The sequence below is a fragment of the Scyliorhinus canicula genome, chromosome 3 (assembly GCF_902713615.1).
Source record: "Scyliorhinus canicula chromosome 3, sScyCan1.1, whole genome shotgun sequence".
Lineage (NCBI taxonomy): Eukaryota > Metazoa > Chordata > Chondrichthyes > Carcharhiniformes > Scyliorhinidae > Scyliorhinus > Scyliorhinus canicula.
In genome coordinates, this window is record NC_052148.1 from 4,279,102 (window position 1) to 4,292,114 (window position 13,013).

A 13,013-nucleotide genomic window follows, 5' to 3' on the forward strand; every position below is an offset into this window, starting at 1 on the left:
CACAGAAACTCCAGATCCTGTACACGCGGCTCAGCTCCGATATCTTTCCCCTCATCTGGGACGCGCCTACCTACGCTGAGGCCATGGCGCTACTGAAGGAGAACTACACTCAGCAGACCAACAAAATCTACGCCAAGCACCTCCTCGCCACTCTGCATTGACTCCCCGGTGAGCCTGTGGAAGATTTCTGGCGTGCCCTTCACGCCCTGGCGAGGGACTGCGATTACCAGGCTGTTTTACCTGTTGAACATTCTGAACATATCTGTGGCCTTGCCACTCTCACTGCTTCCTCCAAGTGGTGTTCAAGCTGGAGCAGCTGATGGTGGCCAGTACGTTGTAATCAGCAGGAGGTTCGCTTGCCCAGATTTAATCTGAAGCCATGAGACTTCATGGGGTCCAGAGTCATAGAACATACAACAGTACAGCACAGAACAGAACAGAACAGGCCCTTCGGCCCTCGATGTAGTGCCGAGCTTTGTCCGAAACAAAGATCAAGCTATCCCACTCCGTCATTCTGGTGTGCTCCATGTGCCTATCCAATAGCCGCTTCAAAGTTCCTAAAGTGTCCGACTCCACTATCACAGCAGGCGGTCCATTCCACACCCTAACCACTCTCTGAGTAAAGAACCTACCTCGGATATCCCTCCTATATCTCCCACCCTGAATCTTATAGTCATGTCCCCTTGTGACAGCTACATCCAACCGAGGAAATAGTCTCTGAACATCCACTCTATCTATCCCCCTCATCATCTGATATTAAGTCGCCTCTCATCCTCCTCCACTCCAAAGAGAAAAGCCCCAGCTCCCTCAACCTTTCCTCATCAGACCTACCCTCCAAACCAGGCAGCATCCTGGTAAATCTCCTTTGCACCCTTTCCAATGTTTCCACATCCTTCCTATAGTGAGGTGGCCAGAACTGTACATAATGCTCGAAATGTGGCCTCAGCAGGGTGAGGAATAGTTGCAGCATAACCCCGCGGCTCTTAAACTCAAGCCCCCTGTTAATAAACGCTAACACACTATAAGCCTTCTTCACAGCTCTATCCACTTGAGTGGCAACCTTCAGAGATCTGTGGACATGAACCCCAAGATCTCTCTGTTCCTCCACATTCCTCAGAACCCTGCCGTTGACCCTGTAATCTGCATTCAAATTTTTTCTACCAAAATGAATCACCTCACACTTATCAGGGTTAAACTCCATCTGCCATTTTTAGACCCAGCTCTGTATCCTATCAATGTGTCTTTGCAGCCTACAACAGCCCTGCACCTCATCCACGACTCCGCCAATCTTGGTGTCATCAGCAAATTTACCGACCCACCCTTCAGCCCCCTCCTCCAAGTCATTGATAAAAATCACAAATAGCAGAGGACCCAGCACTGATCCCTGTGGCACACCGCTGCTAACCTCAAGTCTAAAAAATTTTCATCCACCACCACCCTCTGTCTTCTATGCGATGTTGAGGATTCCCAGGGCAACTCCCTCCTGACTGTATACCACTGTGCTGCCACCTCTGCTGGCACTGCCCTGCTTTTTTGTTTTCGTCCAGTTTTTTAGAAGCTAGGTACACTTTCTCAACCAGATCGCCTCGAACTAACTACTCATTAGATCTTCGAAACATGCTAATGAATTTGTCAAATGGGGCATCACCGTAGCATAGTGGTTAGCACTATGGCTTCACAGCGCCAGGGTCCAAGATTCGATTCCCTCTTGGGTCATTGTCTGTGCGGAGTCTGCACTTTCTCCCCGTGTCTGCGTGGGTTTCCACCGGGTGCTCCGATTTTTTCCCAGTCCGAAGATGTGCAGGTTAGGTGGATTGGCCATGCTAAATTGCCCTTAGGTTGGATGGGGTTGCTGGGTTACAGGGATAGGGTGGAGGAATGGGGTTAAGTAGGGTGCTTTTTCCAATAGCTGGTGCAGACATGATGGACCAAATGGCCTCCTTCTGCACTGTAAATTCTATGATTCTAACCCAATTTCCCTTGCATTAAACCATGGCTTTCTCTGAGCATGCTTTGATTTTCTAACTGTGTTAAGAGGATTTCCTCATTAATTGATTCAGAATTTCTGGATGTCAGGGTAATTAGACTGTCAGTTCACCATTTTCTCTGTCCCTTCTATCTTGAATAACAGTGTAATACTTATAACTTCAAATCCCCGGGGACCCCCAAGCCCTGACAATCGTGGCTGGAGACTTCAACCAGGCCAACCTCAGGAAGGTCCTACCCAAACTCCATCAACATATCTCCTGCTCCATCAGAGGTGCAAACACCCTGGACCACTGCTACACGAGCATCACAGGAGTCTACCGCTCTATTCCCCGACCACACTTTGGCAAATCCGACCATAGGTCGGTATTCCTACTTCCGGCTTACAAACAGCAACTCAAGAGTGCTGAGCCAGTCACGAAAACGGTGCAGTGCTGGTCCGAGGAATCTGAGGATATCCTCTGGGACTGCCTGGAGACTGTGGATTGGTCCATATTCAAGGCCGCGGCAGCTAACCTGGACGGGTACACAGCCACCGTCAGAGACTTCATCAGTAAGTGTGTCGAAGGCTGTGTATCGAAGAAGACAATCTGGGTATTTCCCAATGGGAATCCCTGGCTCAGCCAAAGGGTTCACTCCTTGCTGAAGTTCCGGACGGAGGCGTTGAAGTCTGACAACCCTGACCTGTATAAGGAATCCAGGTATGACGTGCGGAAAGCCATCAGCGATGCAAAAAGACAATACTGCATCAAACTAGAGTCCCAGGCCAACGGCACTAACTCACGACAACTATGGTAGGGCCAGGGCAGCACGGTGGCCTAGTGGTTAGCACAGCTGCCTCACAGTGCCGAGGTCCCAGGTTCGATCCTGGCTCTGGGTCACTGTCCGTGTGGAGTCTGCACATTCTCTCCGTGTCTGCGTGGGTTTCGCCCCCACAACCCAAAAATGTGCAGAGTAGGTGGATTGGCCACGCTAAATTGCCCCTTAATTGGAAAAAATAATTGGGTAATCTAAATATATTTTAAAAAAACTATGGTAGGGCCTACACAAGGCTACAAAGCAAGGCCAGGCAGAATATCTGGGGCTGGAGCATCCCTACCCAATGATCTGAACAAGTTCTATGCCCGGTTTGAGCAGTCAGCCAATGCATCACTGCCACCCGCCACAACAGCCCTGGACACACCCATACCCACTATTACAGCCTCAGGGGGAAGAGCTGCCATACCCACTATTACAGCCTCAGAGGGAAGAGCTGCCATACCCACTATTACAGTCTCAGGGGGAAGAGCTGCCATACCCACTATTACAGCCTCAGGGGGAAGAGCTGCCATACCCACTATTACAGCCTCAGGGGGAAGAGCTGCCATACCCACTATTACAGCCTCAGGGGGAAGAGCTGCCATACCCACTATTACAGCCTCAGGGGGAAGAGCAGCCATACCCACTATTACAGCCTCAGGGGGAAGAGCTGCCATACCCACTATTACAGCCCCAGGGGGAAGAGCTGCCATACCCACTATTACAGCCTCAGGGGGAAGAGCTGCCATACCCACTATTACAGCCTCAGAGGGAAGAGCTGCCATACCCACTATTACAGCCTCAGGGGGAAGAGCTGCCATACCCACTATTACAGTCTCAGAGGGAAGAGCTGCCATACCCACTATTACAGCCTCAGGGGGAAGAGCTGCCATACCCACTATTACAGCCTGAGGGGGAAGAGCTGCCATACCCACTATTACAGTCTCAGGGGGAAGAGCTGCCATACCCACTATTACAGCCTCAGGGGGAAGAGATGCCATACCCACTATTACAGCCTCAGGGGGAAGAGCTGCCATACCCACTATTACAGCCTCAGGGGGAAGAGCTGCCATACCCACTATTACAGCCTCAGGGGGAAGAGCTGCCATACCCACTATTACAGCCTCAGGGGGAAGAGCTGCCATACCCACTATTACAGCCCCAGGGGGAAGAGCTGCCATACCCACTATTACAGCCTCAGGGGGAAGAGCTGCCATACCCACTATTACAGCCTCAGAGGGAAGAGCTGCCATACCCACTATTACAGCCTCAGGGGGAAGAGCTGCCATACCCACTATTACAGCCTGAGGGGGAAGAGCTGCCATACCCACTATTACAGCCTCAGAGGGAAGAGCTGCCATACCCACTATTACAGCCTCAGGGGGAAGAGCTGCCATACCCACTATTACAGCCTCAGGGGGAAGAGCTGCCATACCCACTATTACAGCCTCAGGGGGAAGAGCTGCCATACCCACTATTACAGCCTCAGGGGGAAGAGCTGCCATACCCACTATTACAGCCTCAGGGGGAAGAGCTGCCATACCCACTATTACAGCCTCAGGGGGAAGAGCTGCCATACCCACTATTACAGCCTCAGAGGGAAGAGCTGCCATACCCACTATTACAGCCTCAGGGGGAAGAGCTGCCATACCCACTATTACAGCCTCAGGGGGAAGAGCTGCCATACCCACTATTACAGCCTCAGAGGGAAGAGCTGCCATACCCACTATTACAGCCTCAGGGGGAAGAGCTGCCATACCCACTATTACAGCCTCAGGGGGAAGAGCTGCCATACCCACTATTACAGCCTCAGGGGGAAGAGCTGCCATACCCACTGTTACAGCCTCAGGGGGAAGAGCTGCCATACCCACTATTACAGCCTCAGGGGGAAGAGCTGCCATACCCACTATTACAGCCTCAGAGGGAAGAGCTGCCATACCCACTATTACAGCCTCAGAGGGAAGAGCTGCCATACCCACTATTGCAGCCTCAGAGGGAAGAGCTGCCATACCCACTATTACAGCCTCAGAGGGAAGAGCTTCCATACCCACTATTACAGCCTCAGGGGAAGAGCTGCCATACCCACTATTACAGCCTCAGAGGGAAGAGCTGCCATACCCACTATTACAGCCTCAGGGGGAAGAGCTGCCATACCCACTATTACAGCCTCAGGGGGAAGAGCTGCCATACCCACTATTACAGCCTCAGGGGGAAGAGCTGCCATACCCACTATTACAGCCTCAGGGGGAAGAGCTGCCATACCCACTATTACAGCCTCAGGGGGAAGAGCTGCCATACCCACTATTACAGTCTCAGGGGGAAGAGCTGCCATACCCACTATTACAGCCTCAGGGGGAAGAGCTGCCATACCCACTATTACAGCCTCAGAGGGAGGAGCTGCCATACCCACTATTACAGCCTCAGGGGGAAGAGCTGCCATACCCACTATTACAGTCTCAGAGGGAAGAGCTGCCATACCCACTATTACAGCCTCAGGGGGAAGAGCTGCCATACCCACTATTACAGCCTCAGGGGGAAGAGCTGCCATACCCACTATTACAGTCTCAGGGGGAAGAGCTGCCATACCCACTATTACAGCCTCAGGGGGAAGAGCTGCCATACCCACTATTACAGCCTCAGGGGGAAGAGCTGCCATACCCACTATTACAGCCTCAGGGGGAAGAGCTGCCATACCCACTATTACAGCCTCAGGGGGAAGAGCTGCCATACCCACTATTACAGCCTCAGGGGGAAGAGCTGCCATACCCACTATTACAGCCCCAGGGGGAAGAGCTGCCATACCCACTATTACAGCCTCAGGGGGAAGAGCTGCCATACCCACTATTACAGCCTCAGAGGGAAGAGCTGCCATACCCACTATTACAGCCTCAGGGGGAAGAGCTGCCATACCCACTATTACAGCCTGAGGGGGAAGAGCTGCCATACCCACTATTACAGCCTCAGAGGGAAGAGCTGCCATACCCACTATTACAGCCTCAGGGGGAAGAGCTGCCATACCCACTATTACAGCCTCAGGGGGAAGAGCTGCCATACCCACTATTACAGCCTCAGGGGGAAGAGCTCCCATACCCACTATTGCAGCCTCAGGGGGAAGAGCTGCCATACCCACTATTACAGCCTCAGGGGGAAGAGCTGCCATACCCACTATTACAGCCTCAGGGGGAAGAGCTGCCATACCCACTATTACAGCCTCAGAGGGAAGAGCTGCCATACCCACTATTACAGCCTCAGGGGGAAGAGCTGCCATACCCACTATTACAGCCTCAGGGGAAAGAGCTGCCATACCCACTATTACAGCCTCAGAGGGAAGAGCTGCCATACCCACTATTACAGCCTCAGGGGGAAGAGCTGCCATACCCACTATTACAGCCTCAGGGGGAAGAGCTGCCATACCCACTGTTACAGCCTCAGGGGGAAGAGCTGCCATACCCACTATTACAGCCTCAGAGGGAAGAGCTGCCATTCCCACTATTACAGCCTCAGAGGGAAGAGCTGCCATACCCACTATTACAGCCTCAGGGGGAAGAGCTGCCATACCCACTATTACAGCTTCAGGGGGAAGAGCTGCCATACCCACTATTACAGCCTCAGGGGGAAGAGCTGCCATACCCACTATTGCAGCCTCAGAGGGAAGAGCTGCCATAACCACTATTACAGCCTCAGGGGGAAGAGCTGCCATACCCACTATTACAGCCTCAGGGGGAAGAGCTGCCATACCCACTATTACAGCCTCAGGGGGAAGAGCTGCCATACCCACTATTACAGCCTCAGAGGGAAGAGCTGCCATACCCACTATTACAGCCTCAGGGGGAAGAGCTGCCATACCCACTATTACAGCCTCAGGGGAAGAGCTGCCATACCCACTATTACAGCCTCAGAGGGAAGAGCTGCCATACCCACTATTGCAGCCTCAGAGGGAAGAGCTGCCATAACCACTATTACAGCCTCAGGGGGAAGAGCTGCCATACCCACTATTACAGCCTCAGGGGGAAGAGCTGCCATACCCACTATTACAGCCTCAGGGGGAAGAGCTGCCATACCCACTATTACAGCCTCAGGGGGAAGAGCTGCCATACCCACTATTACAGCCTCAGGGGGAAGAGCTGCCATACCCACTATTACAGCCTCAGGGGGAAGAGCTGCCATACCCACTATTACAGCCTGAGAGGGAAGAGCTGCCATACCCACTATTACAGCCTCAGGGGGAAGAGCTGCCATACCCACTATTACAGCCTCAGGGGGAAGAGCTGCCATACCCACTATTACAGCCTGAGAGGGAAGAGCTGCCATACCCTCTATTACAGCCTCAGGGGGAAGAGCTGCCATACCCACTATTACAGCCTCAGGGGGAAGAGCTGCCATACCCACTATTACAGCCTCAGGGGGAAGAGCTGCCATACCCACTATTACAGCCTCAGGGGGAAGAGCTGCCATACCCACTATTGCAGCCTCAGAGGGAAGAGCTGCCATACCCACTATTACAGCCTCAGAGGGAAGAGCTTCCATACCCACTATTACAGCCTCAGGGGGAAGAGCTGCCATACCCACTATTACAGCCTCAGAGGGAAGAGCTGCCATACCCACTATTACAGCCTCAGGGGGAAGAGCTGCCATACCCACTATTACAGCCTCAGGGGGAAGAGCTGCCATACCCACTATTACAGCCTCAGAGGGAAGAGCTGCCATACCCACTATTACAGTCTCAGGGGGAAGAGCTGCCATACCCACTATTACAGCCTCAGGGGGAAGAGCTGCCATACCCACTATTACAGCCTCAGGGGGAAGAGCTGCCATACCCACTATTACAGCCTCAGGGGGAAGAGCTGCCATACCCACTATTACAGCCTCAGGGGGAAGAGCTGCCATACCCACTATTACAGCCTCAGGGGGAAGAGCTGCCATACCCACTATTACAGTCCCAGGGGGAAGAGCTGCCATACCCACTATTACAGCCTCAGGGGGAAGAGCTGCCATACCCACTATTACAGCCTCAGAGGGAGGAGCTGCCATACCCACTATTACAGCCTCAGGGGGAAGAGCTGCCATACCCACTATTACAGTCTCAGAGGGAAGAGCTGCCATACCCACTATTACAGCCTCAGGGGGAAGAGCTGCCATACCCACTATTACAGCCTCAGGGGGAAGAGCTGCCATACCCACTATTACAGTCTCAGGGGGAAGAGCTGCCATACCCACTATTACAGCCTCAGGGGGAAGAGCTGCCATACCCACTATTACAGCCTCAGGGGGAAGAGCTGCCATACCCACTATTACAGCCTCAGGGGGAAGAGCTGCCATACCCACTATTACAGCCTCAGGGGGAAGAGCTGCCATACCCACTATTACAGCCTCAGGGGGAAGAGCTGCCATACCCACTATTACAGCCCCAGGGGGAAGAGCTGCCATACCCACTATTACAGCCTCAGGGGGAAGAGCTGCCATACCCACTATTACAGCCTCAGAGGGAAGAGCTGCCATACCCACTATTACAGCCTCAGGGGGAAGAGCTGCCATACCCACTATTACAGCCTGAGGGGGAAGAGCTGCCATACCCACTATTACAGCCTCAGAGGGAAGAGCTGCCATACCCACTATTACAGCCTCAGGGGGAAGAGCTGCCATACCCACTATTACAGCCTCAGGGGGAAGAGCTGCCATACCCACTATTACAGCCTCAGGGGGAAGAGCTGCCATACCCACTATTACAGCCTCAGGGGGAAGAGCTGCCATACCCACTATTACAGCCTCAGGGGGAAGAGCTGCCATACCCACTATTACAGCCTCAGGGGGAAGAGCTGCCATACCCACTATTACAGCCTCAGAGGGAAGAGCTGCCATACCCACTATTACAGCCTCAGGGGGAAGAGCTGCCATACCCACTATTACAGCCTCAGGGGAAAGAGCTGCCATACCCACTATTACAGCCTCAGAGGGAAGAGCTGCCATACCCACTATTACAGCCTCAGGGGGAAGAGCTGCCATACCCACTATTACAGCCTCAGGGGGAAGAGCTGCCATACCCACTGTTACAGCCTCAGGGGGAAGAGCTGCCATACCCACTATTACAGCCTCAGAGGGAAGAGCTGCCATTCCCACTATTACAGCCTCAGAGGGAAGAGCTGCCATACCCACTATTACAGCCTCAGGGGGAAGAGCTGCCATACCCACTATTACAGCCTCAGGGGGAAGAGCTGCCATACCCACTATTACAGCCTCAGGGGGAAGAGCTGCCATACCCACTATTACAGCCTCAGGGGGAAGAGCTGCCATACCCACTATTACAGCCTCAGAGGGAAGAGCTGCCATACCCACTATTACAGCCTCAGGGGGAAGAGCTGCCATACCCACTATTACAGCCTCAGAGGGAAGAGCTGCCATACCCACTATTACAGCCTCAGGGGGAAGAGCTGCCATACCCACTATTACAGCCTCAGAGGGAAGAGCTGCCATACCCACTATTACAGCCTCAGGGGGAAGAGCTGCCATACCCACTATTACAGCCTCAGGGGGAAGAGCTGCCATACCCACTATTACAGCCTCAGGGGGAAGAGCTGCCATACCCACTATTACAGCCTCAGAGGGAAGAGCTGCCATACCCACTATTACAGCCTCAGGGGGAAGAGCTGCCATACCCACTATTACAGCCTCAGAGGGAAGAGCTGCCATACCCACTATTACAGCCTCAGGGGAAGAGCTGCCATACCCACTATTACAGCCTCAGAGGGAAGAGCTGCCATACCCACTATTGCAGCCTCAGAGGGAAGAGCTGCCATACCCACTATTACAGCCTCAGAGGGAAGAGCTTCCATACCCACTATTACAGCCTCAGGGGGAAGAGCTGCCATACCCACTATTACAGCCTCAGAGGGAAGAGCTGCCATACCCACTATTACAGCCTCAGGGGGAAGAGCTGCCATACCCACTATTACAGCCTCAGGGGGAAGAGCTGCCATACCCACTATTACAGCCTCAGGGGGAAGAGCTGCCATACCCACTATTACAGCCTCAGGGGGAGGAGCTGCCATACCCACTATTACAGCCTCAGGGGGAAGAGCTGCCATACCCACTATTACAGCCTCAGGGGGAAGAGCTGCCATACCCACTATTACAGCCTCAGAGGGAAGAGCTGCCATACCCACTATTACAGCCTCAGGGGGAAGAGCTGCCATACCCACTATTACAGCCTCAGGGGGAAGAGCTGCCATACCCACTATTACAGCCTGAGAGGGAAGAGCTGCCATACCCACTATTACAGCCTCAGGGGGAAGAGCTGCCATACCCACTATTACAGCCTCTGGGGGAAGAGCTGCCATACCCACTATTACAGCCTCAGGGGAAGAGCTGCCATACCCACTATTACAGCCTCAGGGGGAAGAGCTGCCATACCCACTATTACAGCCTCAGGGGGAGGAGCTGCCATACCCACTATTACAGCCTCAGGGGAAGAGCTGCCATACCCACTATTACAGCCTCAGGGGGAAGAGCTGCCATACCCACTATTACAGCCTCAGGGGGAAGAGCTGCCATACCCACTATTACAGCCTCAGGGGGAAGAGCTGCCATACCCACTATTACAGCCTCAGAGAGAAGAGCTGCCATACCCACTATTACAGCCCGAGAGGGAAGAGCTGCCATACCCACTATTACAGCCTCAGGGGGAAGAGCTGCCATACCCACTATTACATCCTCAGGGGGAAGAGCTGCCATACCCACTATTACAGCCTCAGGGGGAAGAGCTGTCATACCCACTATTACAGCCTTAGAGGGAAGAGCTGCCATACCCACTATTACAGCCTCAGGGGGAAGAGCTGCCATACCCACTATTACAGCCTCAGGGGGAAGAGCTGCCATACCCACTATTACAGCCTCAGAGGGAAGAGCTGCCATACCCACTATTGCAGCCTCAGGGGGAAGAGCTGCCATACCCACTATTACAGCCTCAGGGGGAAGAGCTGCCATACCCACTTTTACAGCCTCAGGGGGAAGAGCTGCCATACCCACTATTACAGCCTCAGGGGGAAGAGCTGCCATACCCACTATTACAGCCTCAGGGGGAAGAGCTGCCATACCCACTATTACAGCCTCAGGGGGAAGAGCTGCCATACCCACTTTTACAGCCTCAGGGGGAAGAGCTGCCATACCCACTATTACAGCCTCAGGGGGAAGAGCTGCCATACCCACTATTACAGCCTCAGGGGGAAGAGCTGCCATACCCACTATTACAGCCTCAGGGGGAAGAGCTGCCATACCCACTATTACAGCCTCAGGGGGAAGAGCTGCCATACCCACTATTACAGCCTCAGAGGGAAGAGCTGCCATACCCACTATTACAGCCTCAGGGGGAAGAGCTGCCATACCCACTATTACAGCCTCACGGGGAAGAGCTGCCTTATTGAAAGTGAACCTGCGGAAAGCGACGGGCCCCGACGGAGTCCCTGAGCGAGCACTCAGAGCCAGCGCAGACCAGCTGGCAGAGTCCCTGGGCGAGCACTCAGAGCCTGCGCAGAGCAGCTGGCGGAGTCCCTGGGCGAGCACCCAGAGCCTGCGCAGACCAGCTGGCGGAGGCCCTGGGCGAGCACACAGAGCCTGTGCAGACCAGCTGGCGGAGTCCCTGTGTGAGCATTCACAGCCTGCGCAGACCAGCTGGCGGAGGCCCTGGGCGAGCACACAGAGCCTGTGCAGACCAGCTGGCGGAGTCCCTGTGCGAGCACTCAGAGCCTGCGCAGACCAGCTGGCGGAGTCCCTGGGCGAGCACTCAGAGCCTGCGCAGAGCAGCTGGCGGAGTCCCTGTGCGAGCATTCACAGCCTGCACTGACCAGCTGGCGGAGTCCCTGTGCGAGCACTCGGAGCCTGCGCAGACCAGCTGGCGGAGTCCCTGTGCGAGCACTCAGAGCCTGCGCAGACCAGCTGGCGGTGTCCCTGGGCGAGCACTCAGAGCCTGCGCAGACCAGCTGGCGGAGTCCCTGTGCGAGCACTCAGAGCCTGCGCAGACCAGCTGGCGGAGTCCCTGTGCGAGCACTCAGAGCCTGCGCAGACCAGCTGGCGGAGTCCCTGGGCGAGCACACAGAGCCTGTGCAGACCAGCTGGCGGAGTCCCTGTGCGAGCACTCGGAGCCTGCGCAGACCAGCTGGCGGAGTCTCTGGGCGCGCACTCAGAGCCTGCGCAGACCAGCTGGCGGAGTCCCTGTGCGAGCACTCGGAGCCTGCGCAGACCAGCTGGCGGAGTCCCTGAGCGAGCACTCAGAGCCTGCGCAGACCAGCTGGCGGAGTCCCTGGGCGGGCACTCGGAGCCTGCGCAGACCAGCTGGCGGAGTCCCTGAGCGAGCACTCGGAGCCTGCGCAGACCAGCTGGCGGAGTCCCTGGGCGAGCACTCAGAGCCTGCGCAGACCAGCTGGCGGAGTCCCTGTGCGAGCACTCAGAGCCTGCACAGACCAGCTGGCGGAGTCCCTGTGCGAGCACTCAGAGCCTGCGCAGACCAGCTGGCGGAGTCCCTGTGCGAGCACTCAGACCTGCGCAGACCAGCTGGCGGAGTCCCTGGGCGAGCACTCAGAGCCTGCACAGACCAGCTGGCGGAGTCCCTGAGCGAGCACTCAGAGCCTGCGCAGACCAGCTGGCGGAGTCCCTGGGCGAGCACTCAGAGCCTGCGCAGACCAGCTGGCGGAGTCCCTGGGCGAGCACTCAGAGCCTGCGCAGACCAGCTGGCGGAGTCCCTGGGCGAGCACTCAGAGCCTGCGCAGACCAGCTGGCGGAGTCCCTGGGCGAGCACACAGAGCCTGCGCAGACCAGCTGGCGGAGTCCCTGTGCGAGCACTCGTAGCCTGCGCAGGCCAGCTGGCGGAGTCCCTGAGCGAGCAGTCAGACCTGCGCAGACCAGCTGGCGGAGTCCCTGAGCGAGCACACAGAGCCTGCGCAGACCAGCTGGCGGAGTCGCTGTGCGAGCACTCAGAGCCTGCGCAGACCAGCTGACGGAGTCCCTGTGTGAGCATTCACAGCCTGCACTGACCAGCTGGCGGAGTCCCTGTGCGAGCACTCGGAGCCTGCGCAGACCAGCTGGCGGAGTCCCTGTGCGAGCACTCAGAGCCTGCGCAGACCAGCTGGCGGAGTCCCTGGGCGAGCACACAGAGCCTGCGCAGACCAGCTGGCGGAGTCCCTGTGCGAGCACTCAGAGCCTGCGCAGACCAGCTGGCGGAGTCCCTGAGCGAGCACTCA

The 13,013-nt window shown here is 55.6% G+C and overlaps 1 protein-coding gene across 1 annotated transcript in view; it reads left to right on the forward strand.

Annotated features, from left to right (window-relative positions):
* Positions 1-13,013, forward strand: part of LOC119963597 (disintegrin and metalloproteinase domain-containing protein 12-like) — a 604,211-nt gene that overhangs the window by 361,801 nt on the left and 229,397 nt on the right. The window lies entirely within an intron of this gene.